Source organism: Rutilus rutilus (assembly GCF_951802725.1).
Source record: "Rutilus rutilus genome assembly, chromosome: 7".
NCBI lineage: Eukaryota > Metazoa > Chordata > Actinopteri > Cypriniformes > Leuciscidae > Rutilus > Rutilus rutilus.
Genome location: NC_140221.1, coordinates 24468696 through 24482757, shown reverse-complemented (window position 1 = coordinate 24482757; position 14062 = coordinate 24468696). Strand labels below are relative to the sequence as shown.

At 42.7% G+C, this 14062-nt stretch overlaps 1 protein-coding gene across 1 annotated transcript in view; it reads right to left on the bottom strand.

Moving 5' to 3' along the window:
• Positions 1-8858, bottom strand: part of nyap1 (neuronal tyrosine phosphorylated phosphoinositide-3-kinase adaptor 1) — a 37440-nt gene extending 28582 nt beyond the window's left edge. Inside the window, exon 1 of the mRNA XM_084415084.1 lies at positions 8156-8858. The gene's annotated coding sequence lies outside the window, so the exon portion shown is untranslated. The remainder of the gene's footprint in view (positions 1-8155) is intronic.
• Between the last annotated feature and the right edge of the window lie 5204 nt (positions 8859-14062).

Here is a 14062-nt window from a genome sequence, read left to right as displayed (position 1 = left end):
CTGCTCTCCTGTCACTTCAGAAGCTCAGAGCGCTCTCGTGCGACAGTGTGAATGAAAGACACAGACAGAGATGAATTCGATATATAGAGAGAAACGGGAGAAGTAGAAAGAAAGGTGGAGAAAAAGAGGAAGGAGGGAGGAGACCACATTTGAGAGGTTGGGGAAGGTTAAAGAGTCTGGCAGGAAGTGCTTAGAAAGACGAAAGAAACCGAGAGAGAGAGAGAGAGAGAGAGAGCGCAGCAAGACAGATATGAACAGAAAGATAGATCAGAGCAGACAGACAGGAGGACAAGTGCGGAAAGATGAATGGAGGGGAATATGGAGACAATGAACACAAGAAACGAGAATGAAAAAACAGGCGGAGAGAAAAGGAAGTGTGTTGTAGGGATGGGGGAGGGATGTGAAACCATGTCTCTCACACCAGTCACTGTGTGCGGTCTCCTAGCAACACTGTCTACTGCCGTCCACATCCCTCTCTGTCTGTCTCCATCTCAATGCACACACTGTAGGACTCCAGTCTGCGTGTGTGCATGCTCGCATCGCTTTACTTTATCAAACACACTCAACCTGTTATTAAAACACACTCAGCAACTCAACCAGACAGAACTGTCACGGGATGGAGTCAAAAGCAAGATAAATGATAGATGCAAGCAAGGACACACACTTGCTGGGAGTGTCACCCACAGGGAAATCAGGTGGTACATATACAGCGCAGCACCTGTGTGCATTAGTGTGTGTTTTGTGGGACTACAGATAAACCCTATTCAGATAGTATAATCGAGACAAACAGTGCTCAACACTTCAACACATACTAACTTAAAGCATTTTTCCTCTTCGTTCCCCCTACAGGTTGGAAGTGGAACTGTCCATTACCGCTGCCGTAAATAATTTAGCCTACCCAGGACCCATAAGTTATATGGTAAATCATAGTTTTTACTTGCAAAACCCATAAATTTGATGTTTACATCACATTACATGTAATTTTTACTGAAAAAACTATTTACAGTTTTTCACTGTATACAGTAAGGTCACTAACAGTTAACCAATTAACATGTTTTTACTATAGCATTGCACTGTATTTTTTCTGTAAAAGTCAAACATTTATACTTGGTATAGTAATTACATTTTTTATTAAAGGGGTACGAATAGGGTCAGGTTTAGGTTTTGTAACTAATTACCACATAATATGCATTTGATTGTATAATTTATTGCATTATTCACTAATAGCTATTATTTCATTCTTCGTAATATCTGAAATCAATATAATTCAGCCTTACTATTTCCGTAAACGACATCCATGTTTTTTTCTTTGCGGAAGGCGTAACTAGTAGTAATAGGTGTAACTCGTAGGGGCATTGCTTATAGTACTGCAAACAGACCCTTCTCAGTCATTGGCTTGGTGCTGTGGCCTTCTGTGCATGTGTACGCTCTGTTTGTTCATGGTGACACACTAACCTGCTTTGATCATGTCCTTGTGTATAATGCTAACATGCTATGCTAATAAATCATCTCTCCCCTCCCTTTCTCTTCTTGCCCCCTATATCTCCATACACTGACATTTGGATTTTGTTTATGAGAGGCATTATGGGATACGCCCTGAATTCTATCCTAGGATACTTCACTCTGAAACCTGTGGCAGATCCTTCATGAACCCTCAGGAGTTTGATTATCCCCGCATGGGAAACCCTGCTCTAGGCTGCATTTAACTCCACTTTTAGACATGCACTCACAAACTTCCCTAAGCACTTCCCCTTGGGGGAATCCCCACCACCATTTTGAACTGCCTTCAACTTTGTAAAGTGGACAAGGAAAGTTTACTTATTTAGCCCCTTGACCCCTCAATTTTGACAGAGGTAGCAAGTCTACTCGAATGTACACTTCAGGCAGATCCATAGACCACAATGCAACATGAATGTGACGTCACAACAACTTAATTTACCTACAAACCTTACACGATTCAAACGATGGAGGGAAAAGTAGTTTACACCTGTAAGTTAAGTTAGGTCAATCATGCAGTTAAGAAGAGTTATACTGAGATTAAACAGCATGGCTCCATAGCAGATTCAGTGATCAAGGGCTTAGGGTGTTCCATTTAAACCCACTGCAAGGGGTCCATGGGCACTCGTGCAGACATTCGAGTGAACAAAACAGAGGGAAGTTAGCGAAAGAAGGGCATAAAAAAGTGGACTTAAATGCAGCCCTAGTATGTCAGTTAATGCAACACCTTAAATTTGTGCATTAGTCATACATTTATGTTTATTAAGCCATTGTCCTCATGGGAAATGTTGGCAGCTCTCCACAACGCAAGTGACTTAACTTTTTACTATAATTGTGGGGACATTTGATCCCCGCAATTTAGGCACAACTTGACCTGCACACAAATACACATACAGTACCCTCCCCAAAGATCAACAACACACTCCGATGAATATTTAATGGAGTCTGGACTAAAAATATCCTGTTTTCTCTCCATCTCTCTATCCAAATTGCTATCTCACACATAAAACGCAAGGAACTATTCTGCATCTCCAGGAGGCTAAAACCAAATACCATGGCACACAAACTGCAGTCCGTCTGTCCAGCAGAGTAACGCTCCATAGAGAGGGTAGCTGTGCCTGATTGCACCGTCTGGAAAACACCCATACACACAAGCAAACACACACTGAGCACTGCAGCAGATTGCCAATTAGTGAGGAACTGTGGAGGAGCAACCGCTTCCTTACAAGCAGCACTCATCTGAACGTGTCCAAGTGTGTTTTGTCGAAACAAAGTGCACCATCACCAGGGACTACCAGTATTTGCCTTATTCTGCAAGCTGACAAAATATATTTCCTTGTCCCGATTCACTCCTCCCTTCAACTGCTGTTTCACTCTGTTCTTCTCCTGTTTTCTGCATCCAATTTTCACTCACTCTCACTTTATTCACGGAAGCACTCACTGACCTCCTCTCCCCCTCCTCCTCGCTTCACTCTTTCCCTTGTTCTCTCTCTTTTTCTCCTAGTTTGCCCTTGGCTTCATGATTCTCACTGTAATCTGCAGCAATCAAGGTGACACGCTACATACACATGCATGTCGATACATATGCAAACGCACTTATGCAAACACGTGACGCAAACACACTCACACATCCTGCAAAAGCAGAATTGTGAAGACAAGACAATGGAAAAAGGAAACAATCTGACATAGTAACATCTGTGTGTGTTTGCGTGTACCATACCAGAAAACCTTAAATATCACATTAATGGGGTCTTCTACACAAAAAGAAAGATTTGTCTTTTAAACAACGATGTGTGTTTTGGGAAGGAGCCCCAACATGATGGTACATGCCTATAGCCTATATATATATATATATATATATATATGTGTACACAAAAACACACAGTAACACTCACACATGCTAAAGTAGGGGCAGACGGTGGAGTAATGAACCCCTTCACATGCTCATCCCTAGGGAAGACTTTGTTTTGAGTATTGCTTTGTATATGGTGTAAGTGCATGTGTACATTCTTGCACATCTGTTTCATGTGCTGAGTATGTAAGTGAACAAAAGACTGCTCGTCTGTGTGTGCATGTGTGTACAGAGGTAAGATGAGGACAAGGACGTGGGTGCTGTGATGAGAGAAGCAACAATATTTTTACTGCTAGGCTCACCAAAATTGGACAATAGAAGATTGGAAAAATGCTGCCTGGCCTGATGAGTCTTGTTTTATGCTGCGACATTCAGATGGTAGGATCAGAATTTGGCATAAACATCATGAAAGCATGGATCCATCCTGCCTTGTATCAATGGTTCAGGCAAGTGGTGCTGTAATGGTGTGGGGGGTATTTTCTTGGCACACTTTAGGCCCCTTAGTACCGATTGCTTAAATGCCACAGCCTACCTGAGTATTGTTGCTGACCATGCATGTCTATCCCTTTATGACCACACTGTACCCATCGTCTGATGGCAACTTCCAGCAGGATAATGCGCCATGTCACAAAGCTCAATCATCTCAAACTAGTTTCTTGAACATGACAATGAGTTCACTATACTTAAATGGCCTCCACAGTCACTAGATCTCAATCAAATAGATCAAATTTGTGATGCGGTGGGAACAGAAGATTCTAATCATGGATGTGCAGCCGACAAACCTGCAGCGACTGTGTGATGCTATCAATATGGACCAAAATCTCTGAGGAAAGTTTCCAGCACCTTGTTGAATCTATGCCATGAAGAATTCAGGCAAAAGGGGGTCCAACCCAATACTAGCAAGGTGTGCCTAATAAAATGGCCGGTAAGTGTATATACGCGTTATATATGTGTGTATACAAAGTGCAAAATACATATTAACTTTTTACATTTTTAAGCAACAAATATTTTAATATTTATGAACAAATATTCAAATTATATCTTAAACACAAATGTTTAGATCTTGCAGACATTATACATGCTATTATTTTTCTGAAACACTTTTTTTTTTTTTTTTCTGATATAGGTTTAACAAGGCAAAACCATAATTTTTAAGTACCCCTGAGTTACATGCACCCCTGAATAGGAATCGCAACCATAAATAAAGCAAAGTGGTAACCTGCTCTGCCCCAGTTGTGTAGGACTCCCCCGGTTCACAGCAACACTACTTCTGACAGATGCCAGATCCAGCCACATGATACTCCTCCAGTAAAGCAAATCCCCCAATTATTTAGTGCAGAACACATTAATGCATACATACACAACTATTCCAAAAACCTCTGTCTTCCTTGCTAAAAGCATTGGACTCTCTGACCTGAAAGTGTTTCTGTGTTACCCTGCAACAGATATGACATATTGTGCAACCAAGTGGAAGACAGTGTGAAATATTTGACTTTTTAAGTATCAGTAGCTATTTTGTACCTAGAACACACAACTTGTGTGGTGGTAATTCTTCTGTTGCTTTTAAATTCCTTCAGTAGAAACCAGGTCCACAAATCTAACTAAAACCATGAAAATTTAATGCCCCCTCTTGTTCCCTCAGTCTGTATACAAGCTATGCTCTATTGAATCTGAAACATTGATGTTGCTTGTGAGGGTCCCCAATGACGCTGGCCTCTCCTCCATGTTCTTTCTCTTCCATTCTTTTTTATTTTCTGCCTGGAGTCCTGAGCAAAACATGTTCTGCACTCACCAGATCCAGTGCTCCTCTTTTTATCTACAATACTTTTAAAGACAGACTAAGGGCCGGTTCACACAGAATGCATTTTTAACGCATTCAGACGCAGGTCAGATAAATGAAAAAAAAAAAAAAAAACTTAACTTCCTATATGCCTTGTCATCCGCGAGGCGCTGCAAAAGATGCGAGTGCTACAGTTAAAGATGTCCATCTAGCGTTTGTTTACATTGAAAAACAATGGAAAAGTAGCGCAGTTGAATGGAAAAACGTGTTCTGTGTGAATGGCCCCTAATAGTAGTTGGATGTGTATGTGCAAGTGCGTGTACATATGAAAATCCACATATAGTTGCTGTCAGAAAAAATCCTTAAAACTACCATTCTGTCTGAGAGCACTACTTTACAATGCTACATTAAAGTGTTACGCTTTACTAACCAAGTTATATTTTACATTAGTATGCTACAGCACTTCACTAACAGAACATTACTGTGAAATACATGGATTGCTACTCTGCCAAGCATACAGTAAGCCTCAGTGCCTGAAGGGTTCATTTTAATGTACACCAAACCCAGCTTTCCCTTAATAATTCTGTCTTGCTTCACATTAGCGAACATTCATCTTTATTCATCACTACTTCTTCACCCACCCTTCCAATATCTCATTTGATTTAAGCCTAAAACAGACATCATGCTGGTGCTCAGATGCAAACATGCCATTAAAATTCAATTCGGTCCTTTCAGGAAATCTACAGCGTAAAGCCTGAGCCTGGATCATCCAGAAAGAAAGACAGACAGGACTAAAGCCCAACCCGAAAAATGAGCTTTACATGGGGAACATCTGTCAAAGTCTAATCAGAGCCACACAAACATACTGTACATTCTCTCCTTCTGTCCAACACACTCACATGTATTCTCCTTGGTTTCTATCCTGAAACATCCTCAAGTCTCTTAAGATCATTTCATGTTCTCTCTACCTTGTTCACAATTGCACTACCATTCTCTTATTTTCAAATTTCACAGTCTTTTAAACTATCTGCTCATTATCTTATTATGCTTATTCACCCTTTCTGCTCTTTTCTCATGTCTCTCTCTCTATCGCACATGCTGTTGTCAAATGCTGTTTCATCAAGTTTCAAAAACAAATTAATGGGAGCTGAGAGACAGGGAGTCAGTGAGAGATGAAGATAGAGAGACAGTAGGTATTCTCTTACCAGCCACTAGAAGTCACTCTTATTGTGCTGTGAATTTGAATGAAGTTGCTAGATTTTAGTCCAGAGGATCTGTGGTGGTACTGCAAAGGGTCCAATTTTTGAGAAAGATATTATTACAATAAATAGATGAATGTAATATTTTACATTTAATATAATACAATTACAATAAAATGTAGGCTATTTGTTTATTGTAATATTAAGTTAATTTTCTAATAGTTAATTCAGCTAAATGTTTCATTGCCCCTCCCATATTGAAATGTATTAAATTAAAATGCATGTGCAAGTAAATGTTTCTGCATATTTATGACTAATAGCTATGCAGTGTAAGCATCATAAAGAATGTAGATACATTGATAAAATATGTAATTATAGGCCAGGCTTATAATGCAGCACTTAATTTTATACAGTGAGTGTATCTGTCTCTATTCCAACAAAGGGGGTTTGATCTGAAACAGGTTGTAGACACCTCTCTCTCTCTCTCTCTCTCTCTATATATATATACATACATACATACACACACACACTGATATCCAACTCCAATTTGAGAACACACCCATCACTAATTTAGATGCATCACTCCCAAAAGGGAAATACACATTGCTACAACTATTTGATTAATTGAGGAGGATTGGTTGAAGGTAAAATAATCAAATTATTTTTATCCTGTATTGTAAAAATGTCTCATAATATGATAATGGCCCCCGAAAAAAGCCCTGTGTGAGCGTTTCCACAACCCCCAGACAAGGTGGGGCTGGTCTCCTCATGTCTGCAGTGTACTCCAGTCTACACCTCCTCGCCTAACTGGCTTTCCCCTCGCTCACCCCACCTCTCTTGCTTTTAATCCGCGAATAATGTCTCCGCTGGTCATTTTAACTTAGTGCTATTAATCTTTACCAGGAATACACAAGATGCGGAGACGACCAGGTTCAAGCCACAGACATACACGCTCACGCGCAGCCACGCCTCCCATCTACTATCACATCACGAGTCACGACTGTAATAAAATTGGCTGCAGTTGTAGCTTGTCGCACGTGCCATTGGCATTCTGATGCCACCTTCACGCGCGGTTTATGCAGACCTTACGTGAGGCGAATATTTCAAGAGACACTCGCCGGTACAACAGACCAGGTTACACGACTCGTCACCAAAGTCTATGAATGACAAAAATAGAAAAAAGAAAAAGAAAAAAAGACAAATGCATCGTGTATGCTTTTAAATAATGACAGAATTGATGGCATATCTCATAAATCACCCGTTAACGGTTCGTTTCCTACGTAGCGAACTCTAAAACTCTCGCGCGCACTCTGACTCTACCTGAAGACGCTCCTCCAGACGCGTCACTTTTATACGCTCAAATGATCACAAACCCGCTACCTTTACACATTACTCTTTTTACACTGTTTAGGGACTCTGTCGGGTTTTGTGGAGGAAATATAGACGGTGTAAGCACAAGTCAACCATGACATATTTTTCGTTTTAAAAATTACGAACAGTCGCAATACCGAACAAAATACACGGCTGATTTTTACAAACAACTGTTTTCATGGACAAGCTTTTTGTCTTGAGAAATACTACAACGCATGAATTAGGTAGTCAACGAAAAAAATATTTATAGACTATATTGACAAACACGGTAGCCTAATAGGTGGTTGGTCAATTCCTCTGTGGGAGATCGCATTGCTAGCCTTTCCTACATGTTTGTAATTATATTTCCACACACAAGTCAATACCAATTGAGGTCGAATTTCGTCACAAATTGTATGATTTAAACATCCGCTTTCAATGTACAGAGAAAAAATGGTGCAAAATAGACTGACTTACATAAATGGCGTGAAGTCGAATTGCAGAGGACAAGTAGTAAAATCAGACAACAACAAATCCACGCCGGTCTGCTGACGATGACATTGCCCTCTTTATAGAGGAAAGACGGAGGTGACAGTAATTTCCAGACGTGTCATAAAAGATTAGATGAAAAAAAATATATATATATTCGGGGAGTCCGACCATCAGTAGCCTACGCTGACGGCTGGCTGCTTTTTGTAAACAACATCCTCATCCCCATTCACCCTCCGCGCGGAGCACGATGAGAAAGCGCTTCGCTATCCATGGTGCAGTTCACTGCGACGTTAGAGAGAGAAAAAACAAAACATCCGTTCAAAGCAGGCCCATAGAACCATTCACAAATGCAGTCTGGTAGTGCCTGCTCACTATAACCCCGAGACGACTTCACGGTAATGAATGCAGAGTCCACAGATAAACAGATATGTCGGCGGTGGCGGCGCACTTCGCGCTGATATTAATATTCCTGTTTTAGAGCTCGTCGGTCAACGGAGAAGCAGATGCCGAGCTACTGACTCCGTTCTGATGCGCGCCTCGCTCTCCAAAAATGACGTTGTATCATGCTGCTGTTTTTGCGAAGGGTCGACATTTTCTGCCCTCACCATAATAAATATAAATTCCACCGACTGTTGTTATGCCGTTGTTACGTTTATGCCTGCCCTTGCCTCCACCTTTCTGACAGCTGATTCGACGAACGTATTTACAATTGTGTCCACGTTCGCGGTGTGCAGACGTATGCAGTCTGTCAGCGCGCGACAACATTTAAGTAATTGCTGAATATTCCATTATTGTTTAAAGTGATCTTTCTTTTCACTTATACACTTGTGTTTATCCTATATGAATTTAGCACCTAAGCATTTTGGTATAGCCTTTCGCAGATACTGTCAGATCGTAAAATCCAGGTAACAGGGAACGTTTCAACTTTCACTATAATGTTTTGCAAAGGTTAAATGTAAATATTAGCCTAATATAAAACGTTATTTAAATACCATTTATAGAACGCTCTTACATTATAACATGCGTTCTCATGATGTTGTAAGAAACGTTCTGACCAACGTATTTTGGAACGTTTTTTTTACGTTGGAATGTTTACTTGATGGACGTTCTCATAACGGTGAGAGAAAACATTCTGAAACAACATTTTCTGAACATCCTTATAATGTTATTTGTATTTGTTTGTAATGTTATCCTTTTTGGACTATTACAAATAGGCTAAATGCTTTAAGAATGTTAGAAGTAAAAAAAAAAAAAAAAGGTTAGGAGAATGTTGTAACATTATCGTATCATTTTAAATACAACAAGAAAACCGGACAATGACATTGCAACATTTTAGAAAAATTGCAAATCATTGTTCCCACAACGTTTTTAGAACATAAATTTAGCTGGGTGTTGGAATTCTTCATTTCTAACAGCTTGAGCTGGGCAATCACCTAATTCACCTGAACATGTTCAGGTACGTTACAGCACTCATCCACAGAATCACCTAGCCATCAGACCATCCATCAACAGCAAGAACAACTCATTATTGATGACAGTCCTATTTTTCCATACATTTTCCATAGACATTCTTCTTTTTTCTCTCACTCCATCCCCACACTTCCATCACTTTATTATTAGATGCACCTCTCCTTCGTGTGCTATCCATGGCTAGAGTGAGAAAACGTTGTGATTTGAGCAAGAGACAAGCGATGAAGGAGAAATGTGAAAAGTAGGACTTGAAGACATGAAAACAAAAGATAAAAATAACAGTGAAGTACTCACACTTCAGGATGGCAGACAGTCATCGTGTCATCACACATTTAATTAGCGCAGCTCATGCGCAAATGGCATGAGACTGCATCACAGGAATAGTCGGATAGCAAGAATATAGGCCTAACCATTGATCAGTAATGAATCACACTTTGCCTTTGCACATAAGAAGAACTTGCACTGAAAATAGCATGTGCTGCTGAGTAATGAGTAAAGCTTTGTGAACACTACTGGTGTCATGTTTGGTAATCCAGATTGTTTCTCATAATCTATGACTGGGTTCAAACAAAAAGACTAGAAATTTTCTTGAGTAACGGAGGCCAGCGAGTTGGCTACAGCTGTCCGGGAAAACCTCACTCCAGCTCGGAGCGGTGTAAGTACCGGAGGGGTTACACTCGGTCCTAATCTGGTGAAGCCCTGCAGCTCACTGACTGAACAGATGGTGAGTTGTGAAATCACAGGTCCAGATGCAAGTGTAAATCATGAAAAAATATGATATACAGTATAGTCAATAAATAACTAGTAATATACCTGATGTGTATAAATGAATATGATAAGATGGATAAAGACAATAGGACAACAGAGAAGACAACAGTACACTTGTAAATTCACTTGGTTGGAGATATTTTTGTAGTGGATATGTAATGGGTCATACCTCAGATGACTGCTCAATTTAAAGGCAGCATGAAACGGAAGTTGTGATAAGTCTTTTCTTCCCTGTTGTGACGTACATCCGAGTGAAATGGATTCTTGAACATGAAAAAAGTAGGGCAAGACTTGATTTTGACCATTGGGAATTGATTTGATGGTTGTGACTGGCTACAGCTGTGATGTCATGTGAGTAACAGGTTGATCCCTCCCTCACGCCAGTAAACACATCATCAGAAAATAGAAGAGATGTTACTGCAAGAGGAAGGGGAAACATATTTAGATCAAAGATCACAAGACACATGAATTTTAAACAAAAATGATGATGTGCATTGGATAAATAATAAATACTGCAATACTCCATAAAAAACAAGGATTGTCCATTTTGATTTTGTGGTGACTTTTCAATTTTTATTTCATGATATGTTTGTGATGAGGTTCAAGGTTGGAAGGAAGAAGAGGGCTTATATCCGGTCTCTCGACACCAATTACTGCAACAAGACACAGGTGTTCGGCATTTGCACTTGACCTACTTACGGTCATCATTATCATCTACAGCTTGTCTCCTTTCTCTCTCTCCCATTACAGACTTCGCTGAACCACGCCCCCCTTGCCACATACCCCCACCGCCCGAAAGGGTCAGGGAGCCATCCGGCCTGCAGCCTTTATCTGGGTGAAAGCCTGCTGGTTCTGCTCCATCCACTGGACTGGACCTGGTGCTTCCTTTTTAGTGAGGTCAGTCAGCGGGCTGGTGAGGTCCGAATAATTAGGTACAAACCTTCTATAATATCCCACCAGCCCCAGGAACTGCCTCACCTCCTTTTTGGTCTTTGGTCTCGGACAGGTTGCAACTGCTGCCGTCTTATCAATTTGGGGACGCACCTGTCCGTGACCCAAGTGAAAGCCCAGATACCTGACTTCCACACGCCCAACCGCACACTTTTTCGGGTTGGCCGTTAGTCCAGCCCCTCTCACCGAACTCAGGATAGCTTGCATGTGCTGTATATGACGCTGCCAGTCATTGCTATAGATGATAATGTCATCCAGATAGGCAGCGGCATATGCAGCATGCGGCCGGAGAATTTTGTCCATGAGATGCTGAAAGGTGGCCAGAGTCTCGAACAACCCAAAAGGAAGTGTAACAGATTGGTGTAATCTAAACGGCATTGTGAAAGCTGTCTTTTCTTTGGATATAGGAGACAAGGGGATCTGCCAATACCCTTTCTTTAAATCCAGCATCGAATAAAATCGAGCAGTACCCAGCCTCATAATTGAGATCCCCGACTCACTGTATGACCTCAAAGGGTCCTTGCCACTTCGCGAGTAATTTAGAGCTAGAAGTTGGGAGCAATACAAGCACTTTATCTCCCGGTGCAAATTCACGTAGTCTAGTTCCCCTGTTGTGTAGCCGGCTTTGTTTGTCCTGAGCCTGTAACAAATTCTCCATAGAGAGTTTCCCCAAAGTCTGGAGTTTTGTTCTCAGGTCCAGTACATATTGAATTCCGTTCTTACTGTTCGAAGGTCCCTCCTCCCAAGTCTCTCTAAGGACATCTAACACCCCGCGGGGTTGACGCCCATAGAGAAGCTCGAAAGGGGAAAGCCCTGTGGAGGCTTGGGGGACCTCGCGCACAGCTTTTGGATTGGCTGGTGGATTCACCAGCTGACGTTCCCGACAAGACGTGCACCACCTGCACATGTTCTCGTGAATACCCGGCCAGAAAAATCGGGTCATTAGATGATTAAGTGTTGCTGATTGTCCCAAATGCCCGGCCATCGGATTACAATGAGCCGCCTGAAAAAGCATTTCTCTACGGCTTTTTGGTATCAACAATTGAGTTGTATCTTGTTCTGACTGAGTGTCTTGGATCACTCGATACACCTTCTCTTTTAAAATAGCAAAATAAGGATATGAGAGTGGTTGATCTGGTTGGAGAAGCTGCCCGTCGATAGTACGGACCTGTTCAAAAGCATTTTTGAGTGTTACGTCCTGGGACTGTTCCAGGGGAAAATTATCGCGCTCTGTAAGGATTCTCCTTTCAAGAGCGCTCCGTTCCCCTCGCTCATCTCCTATTGGTCCCGGCTCAGCTTCTCCTAGCTGAGCGACCGCCCCCCTTCCCCGCTCTCCCTTCTTAAAAGAGACATCCGCACATAAATACTCCAATAATACACTAAAACCTGGCCAATTTGTTCCTAAAATTAGCGGATGTTGGAGGTGCGGGTTAACCGCAACGTCTATATTATGCTTTTGACCCCTAAATTTAATAGCCACCGACGTTAAGGGGTAGTTCACCACCTCCCCGTGCACGTACCGTTCTTTAACCATGCTGCTCTTATCCAATGCCTCTGGTTGAATCAGGCTTTGATGAATGGAGCTTTGGTTACATCCTGAATACCCTCCCTTAATACTCACAGGTTTCTGGTACAGGCCAGCTTGATTGGGGGCGGCCTGCGGAGCGTCCGGGACCCGGATCAGTGTCCCCACCTCCATCACTGGACACCGATCGAAAAATGACCCGGGTCCCCGCAACACCAACAGGCCTAGTGGCGGGAAGCGGGTCAAGAAATTGCCGCGGAGGAACGGGAGTTGCAGCGGTGTTGCTGGTTGTCAGCCCCACCCCCCTGGGCAGCACTCTGGGACCAGCTGTCAGTTCTGCCACTGGCCCACTCCTCCATCGGGGTGCCGGTTGGGGCGTGAAACCCCCTCGAGACCTAGGGAGCGGGACAGGTTTAGAGGGGGAAGGAGTGGGGGAAAACAGGGGAAGAGGGAGAGAGAGAAGCTGCTGGAAGGGGTTCGCCGACCCCGTGGCACGCCACCATCTGGTCCTCCGCCAGTTGGATGGCCTGGTTCAGCGACGTCGCGCGGTGGCACTGGACCCACTGCGCAGTCTTCCTAGGAAGCCGTGCCACGAACTGCTCCAGCACCACCTTATCGATGACACCCTCGACGTCGCTTCCCTCTGCCATCAGCCATCTGCAGCAGGAGTCCTGGAGCTGTTGCACCATCACGAAGGGTCGGCCGGTTTCTCCGAGGTCCAACGATCTGAACCTCTGCCGATGTTGTTCTGGGCTCTGGCCAACCCACTGCAGGATGGCACATTTCAGGACTTCATAGCCCAGCAGGGCTTGATGGTGTTCCTGATGCAGACTCGCGAGCGATTAGATGACGTCTGCAAATGGCGATCCCGACAGAGACTGCATGATGGCGGCGGCGATCTTCTTCCTTCCTGGGTTTCGGCACCAGTGTGATGAGGTTCAAGGTTGGAAGGAAGAAGACAGGGTCGGCGTGACTGGGACTCTTACTTTTTTATTAGGATGACTTCAAAATAACAACAAACAAAAGTTGTGCCCACAGCGCATTCACCGTAGACTCGCTATAGCACAGACAGTAGTTCACAAACAGGCTCTGTCCCTCTTTCCAGCAGGTTATTTCACAATACTCTTTCCCCAGCGATCTTGTACGAGTCCTCAGTCCTTCTCTCTCTCCCGTTCTCT